The sequence below is a fragment of the Asterias rubens genome, chromosome 3 (genome assembly GCF_902459465.1).
Source record: "Asterias rubens chromosome 3, eAstRub1.3, whole genome shotgun sequence".
Taxonomy (NCBI): domain Eukaryota; kingdom Metazoa; phylum Echinodermata; class Asteroidea; order Forcipulatida; family Asteriidae; genus Asterias; species Asterias rubens.
Window position 1 is genome coordinate 7,793,069 of NC_047064.1, and position 14,550 is coordinate 7,807,618.

Here is a 14,550-nt window from a genome sequence, read left to right on the forward strand (position 1 = left end):
CATCGATATCGAAACATCTCTAATAATATGACAATAATATTACGAAAACATATGCTCATTATGTTTAATGTTGCCCTAATCACACAACCACGGCTCCCATCGAGAACAATGTTTCAGTTTTATATGTAACAAGGAAGGGGGAACTTCAAAAGCAAAAACTCGCCACGTTTTTATCCCAATCCGCAACCACACATGGACCATGGATGGTGGCGAAACTACAACCGAGCCAACGGGGCGAGGTAGCCGGGCGCCTCGCGGCACCCGATCACTAAACGACACCGGAACCGCTTGTTTGGTTTCCTCTATACCATATTTTTTTCAGATTATTGTTTTATTTCCATTTTTGTTTATTAGCAGAAATATCACATGATTTTATTTTCGGTCCGTATGGTCCCATCTTCAAACACCAGCACGCCGCCGGGTTGGCGCTTGAATCTGACGGCTGATGACGTCACGATGGCTGCTGCAGCGCTAGCATGTGTGATGAATGTGTCTGTACGATTTGACGAATGTTTCATGTGTGATATCCAAATAAACATGTATTGTATCCAGTTTAGCCAGCAAATTATATATTCGAAGGATGTCATTGACGATTTGCATATACATGTAGTCGTTTCGATGTCCCCAATTCAAAATGTGGTTAAACTGAGTCTGTTTTTTTTTTTTTATTTTTTTTTTATTTTTTAGAATAGACTGTCCCCCTTCTGGTATAATGATAATCTTTATACGTTATGGTTGTACAATGGGGACATGACCAAAATGGCGACTGACGGACGGTGAATAGTTTATTGGTAAGCGTCTGTATGACTGTGGCTTGTCTTTTTCTGAAGGCAGGATGGCAAACCGCCCTAGTTTCAAAAGTAATTTGGCGCCAAGGCATCACTCGTTAAAGAAAATATTAAAAAATTCATAAGCCACATCCGTTGACATTAAAATTAAATAATCCAATTGACCTTTGAATATTGGTTTAATTCTTTGGTGTCCCGAACTAAATGAATACCTATATAACTCAATAAATACAAAAGTAAAAAAAAATATATATATATATATATATATATATCAAAACAAAATAATAAATGAATGAACAAATTAATAACGAAATAAATATATAAATATCTAAATAAAAACAAAAATGTACCAAACATAAATAAACGATTAACACAATATATGTCCATATGGACATGGTAATAAAATGTTTCCTTTGAAGGCTGTGGATTTCACAAAGAGTTAGGACTAGTCTTATCTCGGGTTAGGATGAGCTACTCATCCTAACTCTTTGTGAAATCGACCCCTTGACACCCTTGGTTTTGTCAAAGACCAGTCTTCCCACTTGGTGTATTTCAACATATTATGGATAACATAACCAACACTTCCTTCTCAAAAAAACTACGTTACTTCAGAGGGAGCCGTTTCTCACAAGATTTTTATACTATCAATAGCTCTCCATTGCTCGCTACCAAGTAAGCTTTTATGCTAACAACTATTTTGATTATACCAATAGTGTACACTGCCTTTAATTGACGAATTCAATAATTCGGTATGATCCCTCATATAATTGAATTTCTCTGACTCTCAAAAAGGTCTGTTAAAAATAGGATGTCTGGGTTGATTTTATTCGCTTCATCGATTATTTCATCAAATGTACGGGCTAATTTTTATTGTTTTAGAGTTTTTAACTGTTATAGTGTGGTGTATAGTTATTTGTATATTTTGTTAAAGACCTACCTGAACGAAAATGGCAAGTCGTGATCTTTGCTGAATTTCATTTTTTTTTTAATCAATAAGAAAATTGAGATATGAGTATGAATACATTTTAATGATGTGAATAGATTTTTGTGTAAAAAAACTCAATCTAACTATACATACAAATACAATCAAACTAACTTGTGAAATGCGACTCCTAAAGGTGGTTAGCGTTTTTGAGGTATCGAATTCTGAGAAACGTTTCTGACAGAAAAGCTTCTCAGAATAAACTGATATCTTTTTGATCATGGTTCTCAAAATCATTGATACTATCGAAAGCAGATGTACTTTTAACCAAGTAAGTTTCTATGTTCGGAGTATTTACCATTATATGATCCTACCTTTAAAGGCACTTGGTTGGATTTCACAAAGAGTTAGGACTAGTCTTATCTCGACTTAGGACGAGTTACTCGTCCTTGCTTAAGACTAGCTATGCGTTTTTGATATCTCTTAGGGTAGTCCTAAATTAGGACTAGTCCTAACTCTTTGTGAAATCGACCCTTGAACATCTTTGGCAATTGCCAAAAACCAGCATTCTCGATTGGTGTATCCCAACATGTGCATAAAATAACAAATCTGTGACTCAAATGGTCATCCAATGTGAAAGAGCATAATGAAAGAAAAACACCCTTTTGTGCACTTTCAGATGCCTAATAAAGAAAGGTTTCAGTAAAAAAATACATCTGTCTAAATAACTACGTTACATCAGAGAGAGCCGTTTCTCACAATGTTTTATACAACTAACAGCTCTACATTGCCCATTACCAAGTAGTTTTTTTATGCTGACAATTATTTGGAGTAATTACAAATAGAGTCCACTGCCTTTAAACAGTAATTCAAACAACATAATTATTTCAACATAATACCATGGTTTTCCGTGTAACACCCAGACACATCGTGTCTAATACAGATGCTTAATTTTAATTGCTGGCACCCAATGTTAATTATATTGCAGACATTCGGTCGTCATATTATGAATCAGAAAACTAAATGATCTGCAAAAAGCCACATTAATCCAGATGTTTTAAAATATAAATAAATACATCTTCCCGGATAATGATTGATTGCTTTGCACGTGTTGCCGAAAACAACATTATTATTGATGTGGTTGTTGATGTACGAGGCAACATAAATAATGTACATTTTGCTCTGTGTTTGTAATGTATGCTCTACTCTGTAGTCAAGCAAGCAAAGTTTGCATTGATACAGCTATACTGTCAAAACCAGAATGTGGAAACTTTATTCCCTGTACTCAAAAGGGAGAGTTCACATTTTGTTTTTAATATAGATGTTTGAATGCAGTGGACACTATTGGTAATTACTCAAATTAATTTTTAGCATAAAACCTTACTTGGTAACGAGTAATGGGGAGAGGTTGATAGTATACAAAATTGTGAGAAACAGCTTCCTCTGAAGTAACGCAGTTTTTGAGGAAAAAAAAAGTAATTTTCCACGAATTTGGTTTTGAGACCTCAGTTCTAGATTTTGAAGTCTCGAAATCAAGCATCTGAAAGCACACAATTACGTGTGATAAGGGTGTTTGTTCTTTCATTATTATCTTGCAACTTCAACGATCAATCTGTCTAAAATTTTCACAGGGGTGAGAGTCATTACTAAAGAAAAAGTCTGAAACTTGGATACAAATTCAAGGGTATGTTGAATTGTTGGCATTTCTACTGTTTGGTAACCCTGGGGTTAGATTCCAAGGAGCCTTTTGAAACAGTATCCAAAGCACCAGAAAAGTAGACAAATGAGCAGGATTTTTTTATTTGTGGAAAAAAATATTGTCTTATTTTCTTCACCAGGCCGACATAAAAAGACTGAATTCAGCCAAAAGACTGAACAATCTCATCCCTGGATACACCAAATGAGAGGACTGGTCTTAGACAATTTCCAATAGAGTCCAGTGTATTTAATTCAAAAACACTAACCTGTGAAAAGTTAATTTCAGAAGGTAATAGCGTTTTTGGAATATCGCTGAAAATCTGCATGGGGCGGTTTATGTACATGCAGGAATAATAATAATCTGCAATTAGAAAACACAATCTGAGAAACATTTCTGACAGTAACGTTCCTCAGATTCAACTTTAAAGGAAAAAATGTGATGTCTTTAAAAAAAAACATCGATTCAAAGCAAAATTATTGTTAAAAGCTACTAGCTACTAGCGACTTTTAGAAGCATGATCTAATAGAAAAAGTCCTCTACAAAATATTGCTTGGTACCCCAACAATTAATTGGGAATGGCACGTAAACGGACAATAATTGTACAGTTACCTGCATATCTAGAGAGTTCGTAATAAATGGATCGTCTAATTATTACATTTAGTCAATGTTCCCTAACTCTGTTTGATTAGTGCAAAAGTACAACCCAAAGTCAACTTTAGAAGGTTATTAATTCCCTTAACATAAATATACAGTCAGCAGACTGGATGTTCAGTCAGACACACGTGATTAGACAAACATTAAGGCAGACAAAACAAAATCTTGTTTAACGTTCTGTCTTTCTATTTTTTTTTTAAATGTCCGTTCGACACATTTTGTAAAGACAAATGGCTAGGCTATTTTTTTCAAAATTTATTATTTTCGTCTGAGATCGTTCAAATGTAATGTCTGTTTCGTTAAATAAAACAAAAGAACAAAAAGGAAGCAGCCTCTAAAAGGAAGCAGACGTGGACACTATACATGTTTTTATTTTTGGGGGGCCTAAACTGTCTCAGCTCTGCATCTCCCAACCGGGTCTGGGGTGATCTGTACTTTGAAATTAAACACACAAATGAAATATTGGCAGCTTTTTTATTTATGGATCCTAGTGCGATTAAGTTGAAACCGAACTAGTAAAACATCCCCACCGTGTTTACATGCCCGCTCTACAGTTTGTTGAAATTTCAAGCCCAAAGTGGGGATCCGGAACATTTCTCGTCTGATGCAATTCGAAACATTAGAATTCGATAAATTCAACCTCGTGGTCTTAAATCATTAACGTTTCGAGAAGTCATGGATGTGTTTATATGCTAGGGATTGACTGAACAAAGCACAATTTTCTCCACAAGAAAGTTTGTTAATACAGGGAGTAAAAGTTCAGTGGTATTACCAGATACTGTTTTTTTTTTTTTTTTTTTTCTTTTTTTTTGGGGGGGGGAGCAGATAAAGTTGTTTCTTCGTTCCTATTTTGTTTTGTTGTTGCTGTAGTTTTTTTTAATAGTTTTATTTTATTTTATGTTTTGGTGGAACTATTCATGCTCAGTATTTATTTCGATCTCATGCATGGGGGGGGGGGGCGCAAGGGTTTTGATCGGGGTTTGAGGGAGGGGGGGGGGGGGTACCAATCACCCTGGTTAGTTTTTGTATGTTTGTTTGTACGTTTATAAGTTTATTGACGGTCGTTGACAGAAGAGTTACGAACTTTCTTTCGGAAGTGTTTCTTTCCAAAAATAATCCGGAACAACCGGATGGCAAATATTTTTATGAGTCATCATTGAACTTGACCAAACAATGTTCAGCCCCGGCCCCAAATCTGATATTCAAATCAAGAGAAGCTCCGGAGTGGAACAGGAATGATTCTTCCAGAAGCCATGGAAGGGGGGGGGGGGAATCCCATTATTCTAGGCTTCTTCTAATACAATACTCAGACAAGGGTCTGACAAATCCCTTGAGCAGTGATATTGCCAAGGTTTATGAGGTCCCTTTCTTCCGTAAACCTTGAGAATTATTCGACACTAAGTCTTCCACAATAACAGAATTGTTAAACAATTTTGCCGTCTGGCCAAACGGAAATATTGTTCACTGCTGATGGACGCTTTTTGTTATATATACTTTAGGCTTACTGATGGTGAAGCAATGTTGTTTTTCAGTGACCACAACAATGATTCTCGAATCGTCAATGTTCGACATTACCGACAGGGTGTTTATTTTGTAATTATTTAATCTTTCATTTTGTGCTCCCCTTACCCTATCCAATATTGAAGCTATATCCACGCCCACAACCCCCACGATAGCTATATATGAATTTGTTATTGTAAAATAGTGCATTAATAGTGTTGTTAAGATGGTGTGAAAACAACGTGCCGTAGAAAGAAGCCTTGTGTCACTAGTTGAACACCAATAAAAAAAGCCACAATAAGTTAACGACCGCGTCGATTGGTTGAATGTTTGGGCTTCACTTTGCATAATCCCCCGTTGAACGAATGTAATTGGTCTATATCTATACACGATAACGCAGTGTGTGTAAGCTGTCTGTAAATAACGCAGCCATCAGTGCATCACGGATGAACGATACAATTCAAAGGGAAAAATCATCAGTAAACCAATGAAAATACACTTCTAAAAGATTTGTTTATTAGCTCTTATACTGTAGAGCCATACATTAAAAACCGGGTCCCCTCTTCTTCCTAACTGAAATCCATCAGCCAACTATTAAATTCTCAAATAAAGCTTTTTTACACGCCAAAGTGTCTGCCAGATGCTGGTGTCTCGACTCACCAATCTGTGAGATCGTCTGGGAGAACTCAACGTATCAGTCAACACACAGAGCGACTGATAAACGACTAATCTAGTTACTATGAACCAACGTAATCTGTGTTTAATTTTGTGTGTACAGTCCTATACCACTCAGGATTCTCGTCTGCCTTAAAGGCACTGGTGGTAATTATTTAAAACAATATTGTTAGCAATAAAAACTCAATTGGTATATAATGAGCAACGGAGAGCTGTTGACAGTAAACAACATTGTGAGAAACGGCTCCCAGTAGAAGCAACGTAGATTTTTAGAAAGATGTAATTATTTGTTCACTCAAATAAAATAATAAAAGACTTCAGCTGAAGTTTTATTGGGCAGATTAGAATCAAACGAAGTAATACAACAAGGGTGTTTTTTCTTTCATTATTTTTCTCTTGCAACTTGGATGACCAGTTGAGCCCAAATTTCCACAGGTTTGTTATTTTTATGCTTATAAAGTACTTTGTAATACACCAAGTGAAAATACTGGTCTTTGACAATATCAAACGTGTCCACTGCCTTTAAAGAAGCACTGACGCTTTTTCTATCTTTCAAGCTTACCTTTTATCTCATTTATTCTTCAATTTTGTATCGCATTTTTTTCTACTTCTCTTTCGTCTGATGTAAGCGTCAGACTGGCAAGCGTCATGGCCAGTCCTTAAGTGTCGCGGGAGGTTACGGCGCGATTTAACTGCGGACAGATCCGTGACTTGGCGGTGCCAGGCATCGCTCAGACCGGTCATTAACCACCGCTTGACCACTCGCACGAGAAGTGGGCTAATTGGGGTCCGTGTTGCTGGTATGGCAAGATGACCACTGACCGGACCAGGGTGATAGTTGAGTTGATTTGAGGTCAGAGCACGAATGCCAAAAGAGCAGAACATCAAGTTAAATGGCCACAGTACCAGCAGCCGATTTCACGAAACGCAAGGATTAATTTTATCTCGAGAGTAAAACTTCGGATGGGTTTAACGCGTCCTACCGTCTATGAATACGGAACTTCACTCGTCCCAAGTCCTATATTAGTTAGGAAGAGTTTGGTAAAATTGGTCAAATATTCGACTCTGCTTCAGCTCCACATTCGGCCAGCTCAGGCTAGCTTTGCCCCGCGGTTGTTTTGACATATTGCGCGTGCTCTGTGTGTGCTTCAGCAGACGACGCCGAATCCAAAGCCAAAGCCGTTCGAAAAGGTCCACACAGTACTCGTTCCTTTAGTTATTTAGATGGATGGTAATGGAATGCGGGTAAAGCTTGGGTCGGCATAATCTGGTTATTGAATGTAAATAGTCTACACTTCATCTATGAAATTAACAAATAAATATATACACAAATGTAATAAACATCATATGGGGGTACTTAATAAATAAACATATAAATAAATAAACATATAAGTAAATAAACGAAAAAATACCTATAAATAAACAAACTATTAATAAATAAATAAATAAATAAATAGACAAATAAAACAAATACAAAATACAAAAAATAAATAAACAAATAACATCAATAAATTAATCAATATGTAAATAAACATCAAACAAATGAATAAAGCCACAAGCCCATGCCACATTTAACTTAACCAGACCAATAACTGTTCTTCAGATTTTGTACAATTAATTTTATACAGTACACCACTTGGCTTTTGACTTGACCGGCGGTCCCCAAGAAGCCACAGCGCCATTCCATCGATGACGCTATTTACATCAGGGTCAGGCTACCAGGTTTCTTTCTAAGCACACAATCATCCCTATCTGTTATATTATAATACCAATTTCTCGCCATGTTGCCACCGGCGATAAATCGCTTGTTAATCAGTGATTAGAGACGTCGATAAAGCGCCGTGTCGAAGCGGCATATAGTGTGGGTGACCATCGCAGAGTGAGACGCGCCAACGGGGCAGGCCGAAGCCAGACGGGGCAGGCCGAAACCAGACGCCCCGGCGAGACTTTGGCGGGAAAAGCCGTCGTGAAAAGAAAACTTATAACCCAGAAAGTCTTATCACATATTCCGTGCACGTGTTTGTGTTTTTTAATTGGTTGAACGTCTCTCTGCTGCTGATAGGTCAGAATGGCAAGATTTTGAAAATGGTTCATAATTGAATTTAATGGTGACTCGGACACGCGTCGATAAACACCTCATTGGGATTAGTGTACAATGATGCAACGAAATAAGTCATCAATTTAGTTCACCATTAAACCATGGAGCAAAATTTTAATTTGGAGGAACTTTTCTTCCTCCAGAACAGCTAGGCAAAGTTTACAACTCTTGACGTCATTGAAGTATAGGACAACGTAGGGCGCACTCGACAAGGGGGTCAAGAGAAAGTACTACTGGTCCCCTGTCCCTATCCGTGAGGATACGGACATGTACGGTCCATGTACATGTATACACATGTAATGTACGTCGGATTTAACTGCGAATATTATACAGAACAATGAACGTGACGTCAGATGTTCAGGCTAAACAAAAAGTTGCTCGTTGGCCCATCCTGTGTGCCATGCGGAGGCCTACTGTCACAGCAGCAGCGAGTTCACACAGTTTCATCATCGTTTTACATCGAAGTTGGCGGTGTGTAACAGTGGTGGCGTACCAGTGAAAACAGGCGTGTGTTTTTGACGGAATTGATGGAAAAACACGTCCACACAAATCATGACCCACGTTTAGTTTTTCCAATCAAAATCATAAGCAGTGGTTTGCGTTTTTTATGTTTTCAGAAAGAAAAAATAATCAGAAATGGTACTGTTTATAAACATGTTATAACCGTCATGCTTTCACATTGGATTTATTTCTTTATAATTTCCAATTATAGACGCACACTACGTAAACGTTTATTTATTCACTGTGGAAAGATAATCGTCATTTTGCTGACTACTTTTAACACTGCCGCCTTGTTTGTCTCCCAAACTAGAAATAATTAACTCAACATTAATATTTCTTTTACGTGAGAGCAAATAAAAAAGTGACCACCACTTTGATATAAACCAAGCATCGGAGACTGTCAATAATTGAAGAGGTTACGAACCCCCGGCGGCTGGATACACGCGCGCCATCCGACCTGTGGAATTAGGGCGTATGTCAACGGGGGCGATGGAAGCCCGTGGCATCAGTGGGCTTGTTGCAGGGGAGCCGCACGTAACGGGGTTAGACGTGGCTCCATTATCGCACCCTTGCGTCAAGTGCCGGATTAGTCGGGCTGTTGAAGACTTGCAAAGCGTCAAGTGATTTCCCGTGTTGTTGTATTGTTTTATGACGGCAGGCTTTGTGATTTATTCAGGATGTTGTCCTTGTTCTGGGATTTATTTTTAAAAAAACTCTTTGACCGTTCAATATGTTCTTGAAAGAAGTGAAGTGAAGAACATAAATGGGTCCACATTGTGTCTAAACCCGTAATTTTGTCTTTCTGGTGATTGTGTCTAAACCCGTAGTTTCGTCTTTCAGGTGATTGTGTCTAAACCCGTAGTTTCGTCTTTCAGGTGATTGTGTCTATACCCTTAGTTTCGTCTCTCATGTGATTGTGTCTAAACCCGTAGTTTCGTCTTTCTGGTGATGCACATAGTTTGTAAACCATCCGAGTTGTAACATCTAGGAAGCTCCGGGTCTAGAATAAGCGGGTAGAACGTTTTCCGCAGGTCATTGCTCTTTATAGGAATTTCAACATTCGTCTATTCTAGTCGCTAGCTTCCTAATGTTTTTTTTTTAATGGTTTGGATTTCAAATGAGCTACTGGCATAAGACGAAAGATTATATTTTAAGAGGAAAAGAGACGCTATATTATTTGAAATACCTGGAACGTATTCAAGAGCCATGCCCTAAAATACGCTGAACACCAGGGATGAGACTCGGCAAAACATAGTGTGGAAGTTCGTCCAAATACCAGCATTGCCTCAGAACATTTCCAATAGCACAAACATTGCCCAGTTAACTGAAAATGGAACGGCTCTTACCATAAAACAAGGCTCTTACACATTAGTCCAGATAAATAACCCCTCGTCCTCCCCTCTCTTTTTTTTCTCAATAATTGTGTCCCATTATTATGTTCTAGATCTCTAGTCGCGAGTTCAGCCTCATTAAAACCATGTACAGTTTCCCCACGAAGAAGAAAACAAAATCCCTCTTGCCACGGCGCGCCGAGGCGCGGGGAGCCACGATTTAAGGCTATCCAGAGCCAGCCCGAGTGCCCGATCGTAAATGACCTTAAATAAATGTGTATACACACACACACACACGCATTCCGAGTAATAATCTGTAGTAACCGCTCGCGAAGCAGAACAGTCCCGAGATACTCCGGGCGCCGAAGTGGAGGTTAAGGTATTGGAAAATGATTTTTCACAGATATGTTTATCATTTGCATGGCTCAGTACGATCATTAAGTGCGTGGTGAGGCGCCCGCGAGACGCGCACCGAGCAGGGGCTGATTATGAACGGCGGGGGGAGAGGTTCTTCTTGGTATTGTTTGCCAGCTAGACGAGAGGCGGTAAACTCATGTATGTAAAGGCCAATTAAAAAAAAAATATGTTTACCGTTCTCCCTTTTTGAAACGAAAGGATTTAGACACAAAAAAGAAATTAATGGCCGCTTGACACTTTTTTGAATTACAAACGGCTGGGCTTTTTTCCTTTTTTTTTGTGGGGGGGGGGCTAAAATCGTTATAACATAAATGTATTTTACTGTCATAAACAACTAAAAAGGGGGGGGGGGGGAAGGGAAAAAAAAGAAAGACAAAAAAAGAGGCGGACTATAAAAAGGAAGCGGATGCTAAACATATTTTTATTTTAACATGGCCAAAACGCTTGACTGATAAACAGAATCAAAGCGATCAGACGGCACGGCACAGGGATAAAAAAAAAATCGATAATTTTTGGAGGGAGAATACAAAAAATCTCCACTTCACAAAGCCACTTTGCGAAGCGATGTGTTGAGTGCATTACTATTGTGACGACGGTGTCTCTGGATTTAAGACATGGAATATTTTATATACATCTAGGAAACCAATGATTAACAAGTTGCGTGGGGGGGGAATTCAATAGCAAACTTCAAGCAAGCGTCAGTGTGAGAAGAAAAAAAAAAAAGGTAGTGAGGTGAAAACCAAAACCCACATGCAAGGCTTCGATCCGGGAACCGAACCAGGGGATCAATAAGGTGAAAGACAGGACAATAAACAACTTTGTCAACCTGACTGCCCTGAAAATATAGAGGAAGAAACAAAAACCCAGAGCAGTAAACAAATGTAAAAGCAGTCTAATAAAGTACTATTGGTTGGATGATACAAAACATAAATGTACTGGCTGCAATATCAAAACATTTCAAAATCCAGGTAGCAAGTTGGAGGTGGATTTGTGGTACACCATGGTTGCGCGGCTTGCGCCTCTTGTTGTCAGTTATATTTTGTTCTTCAGAGAACCGTCTTGTTTTATACTTTTCTACCACGGAGTAGATTTTCTGATTTCGGGAGATATCTCAGTTCTTAACGAACGATACTACTTGGGCGGAAGGTAGAAAATCACCCGAGACTACTACTTTTGCTTTTTACTTCACTGTAGTCTTGAAATCAAGTCGGTAATTGTTAAGCGCGGTGTGGTCATGGGGACGGTACACTCATCCTCGATCCCAGTATGTGTGTGAGAGTCACCAACGGCCGTTGCATGTGTATACATGTAATCGCACTGTGACTGTGACCGTTGCATGAACGGCAGAATGTGTGTTAGTAACAAACAGGCAGCGCCTAACGACTTGTCATCAAGTCTAACTTCACTACCGCGGAGTGAGTTCTAAAATTTGTACTAATGTTTCGACCAGCTTGCTCTATAGTCATCGTCAGTTGGAGCTTAGAGCAAGTGGTTGGTAGATGTTGATATAGGCACCTCAAAACCTCATCGGTTAACCCATGAAGAACATCGCGGTCAAACCACCACCACAGGGGCACTCTCGCCGTATTACAGCACACTTATACCACAGCATACAACACCACAGCCATTAAACGATAAATTCACATTGGGCTTCCATGCCGCCTTAACCATTAGTTACGCCGTCTGTATGTTTAGTCACATTAGAACCCGTTGTCTGCATGCGCAGCGCAGCAGACAAGAAATTGGCTTTTCACTCCTTAAAGGCACTGGACACTATCATGCTATTGGTAATTGTTAGCATAAAAACCTACTTGGTAACGAGCAATGGAGGGATGTTCATAATATAACACATTGTGAGAATTAAACGGCTCCCTCTGAAGTAACGTAGTTTTTGAGAAAGCGGTAGATTCTCACTGAAATAATAAAAGACTTCAGGCTTAAATAATTTTATTAGGCATCTGAAAGTTGTTCTTTCCTGTCATTATTCTCTTGAAACTTCGGTGATCAATTGAGTCAAAATTTTACTAGATTTGTTATTTTATGCATAGTGGGACACACTAAGTGAGAACACTTACCAAAGGTGTCTGGTGCCTTTACAGGACTGATACAGCCGTGTGTGCCCTCCGTTATCCCCACGTCGACCGACACGCCCGGGCTGCGGCGCACAGCTGGCTATGTTCATTCAAATTAAGCGATTAATTAGGACCCGTCTCCAGATGGCGTATCGGACTAATTATGTCACTGTACCTGGTTTTGCTGATGGGGCACGACGTATACGGCGATTTGGCTTCGAGTTGGCTTCTTCTCCTGCCTCGCACAGAGAGAGAGAAAAGGCAACATGTGTGAATGTGCTGTTAGTGTTATGGTTTGCTCTGCAAGCCAAATTTGAAAGTTGAAGTTCGTCTGGAGATGTCTTGAAATTTGTACAATTCTTAATTGGATTAAGAAACTATAGAAGTTTTGAAGTATATTTAAATACTTCTATAGATGTGTTGATGAGACCAAACACTAAGACACCAATAGATCCCAATAGACAAACAATGACTCAAAATATGCCAAGACCGGGTCCTCCAAACAGCTATGTGGCACCAACATGTATGACCCAAATCTGTTGACCCTTAACGAACCTAATATGGTAAATATTGACAAACCACTATCCCTTGTCTGTAGGTAAGGCCCAGGGTTAGTATCTACATGGGATCTAAAAATATTGACCATTCATGGCCGAAATCTAAAAAGACTGACCATTCATAACCCAAATCTTGAATGATTGATCATTCATGACCCAAATCTAGAAAGATTGACCACTAATGACGCAACTCTGGAAAGACGAACCATTCAAAATCACAATAACTGGACTGACCATTCATGACCCATATCTGGAAAGATTGACCCACTTTGACAGAAATCTGAAAAGACCATTCATGACCCAAATCTGGACAATTGACCATTGGTGACCCAAATCTAGAAATATTGACCATTCATGACCGAAATCTGAAAAGACTGACCGTTCATAACCCAAATCTGGACGATTGACCATTAATGACCCAGATCTAGAAAGATTGACCATTATGACCCAAATCTAGAAAGATTGACCATTCGTGATCCACACAAGGAAATATTGATCATTCATGACCAAATTCTGGAATATTTACGACCAAAATATGGAAAAAATTGCCCATTCAAGACCCAAATATAGAAAAAGCTTACCATTCATGGCCAAAATATAGAAGATTGACCAGTCATCAAGTACCATGCTTTTTACATACCCTATAAATCACAATTAGTCAAAACTGACTTGAAAGTGATCAATCCATTCTTGTCACGAGTGTCCATTTATGAACAGAAATGTGACAAAATCTGGTCCTTGAACATCAGGGGGGTTCCGGATTGCAAAGAAATTTTGCTAAAAGTATTTTCTGCTTAACAGATGAAATTGGGCCCCGGTAAACTTGATTCATCACAAGATACACAAAATGACTTCAACCATCTTCAACATGAGTAGAGTTGTAATGCAAAACAAGAACCAGTGGCTATCCTCAGTCACAGGGGCACTTGAACATCAGTGGGGTTCCATGCTAAGACATTTGCTAAAAAGTATTGTCTGCTTAACATATGAAATTGGGCCCCGGTGAACTTGAGTCATCACAAGATACACAACATGATTTCAACCATCCTCAACATCAATAGAAATAACAACTAGTGGCTATCGTCACCAGGGGCACTTGAACATCCATCAGAGGGGGGTTCCATGAAACCTGAAACATCCTCTTCAGCAGGGACCGATGTTTATACCTTCAAGTACACTGTGGATAAAAGTGACATAAAACAGTCAGTACTTGTAAGATTTTTAAACATTTTTTTTTAATTAGGTACAATCCTGTACTCATCAACACTATAAACACACTGCATATACACAGTTTCATTAACAAGCTATCTATCATACGCTGTGTAGACGTTGTGGC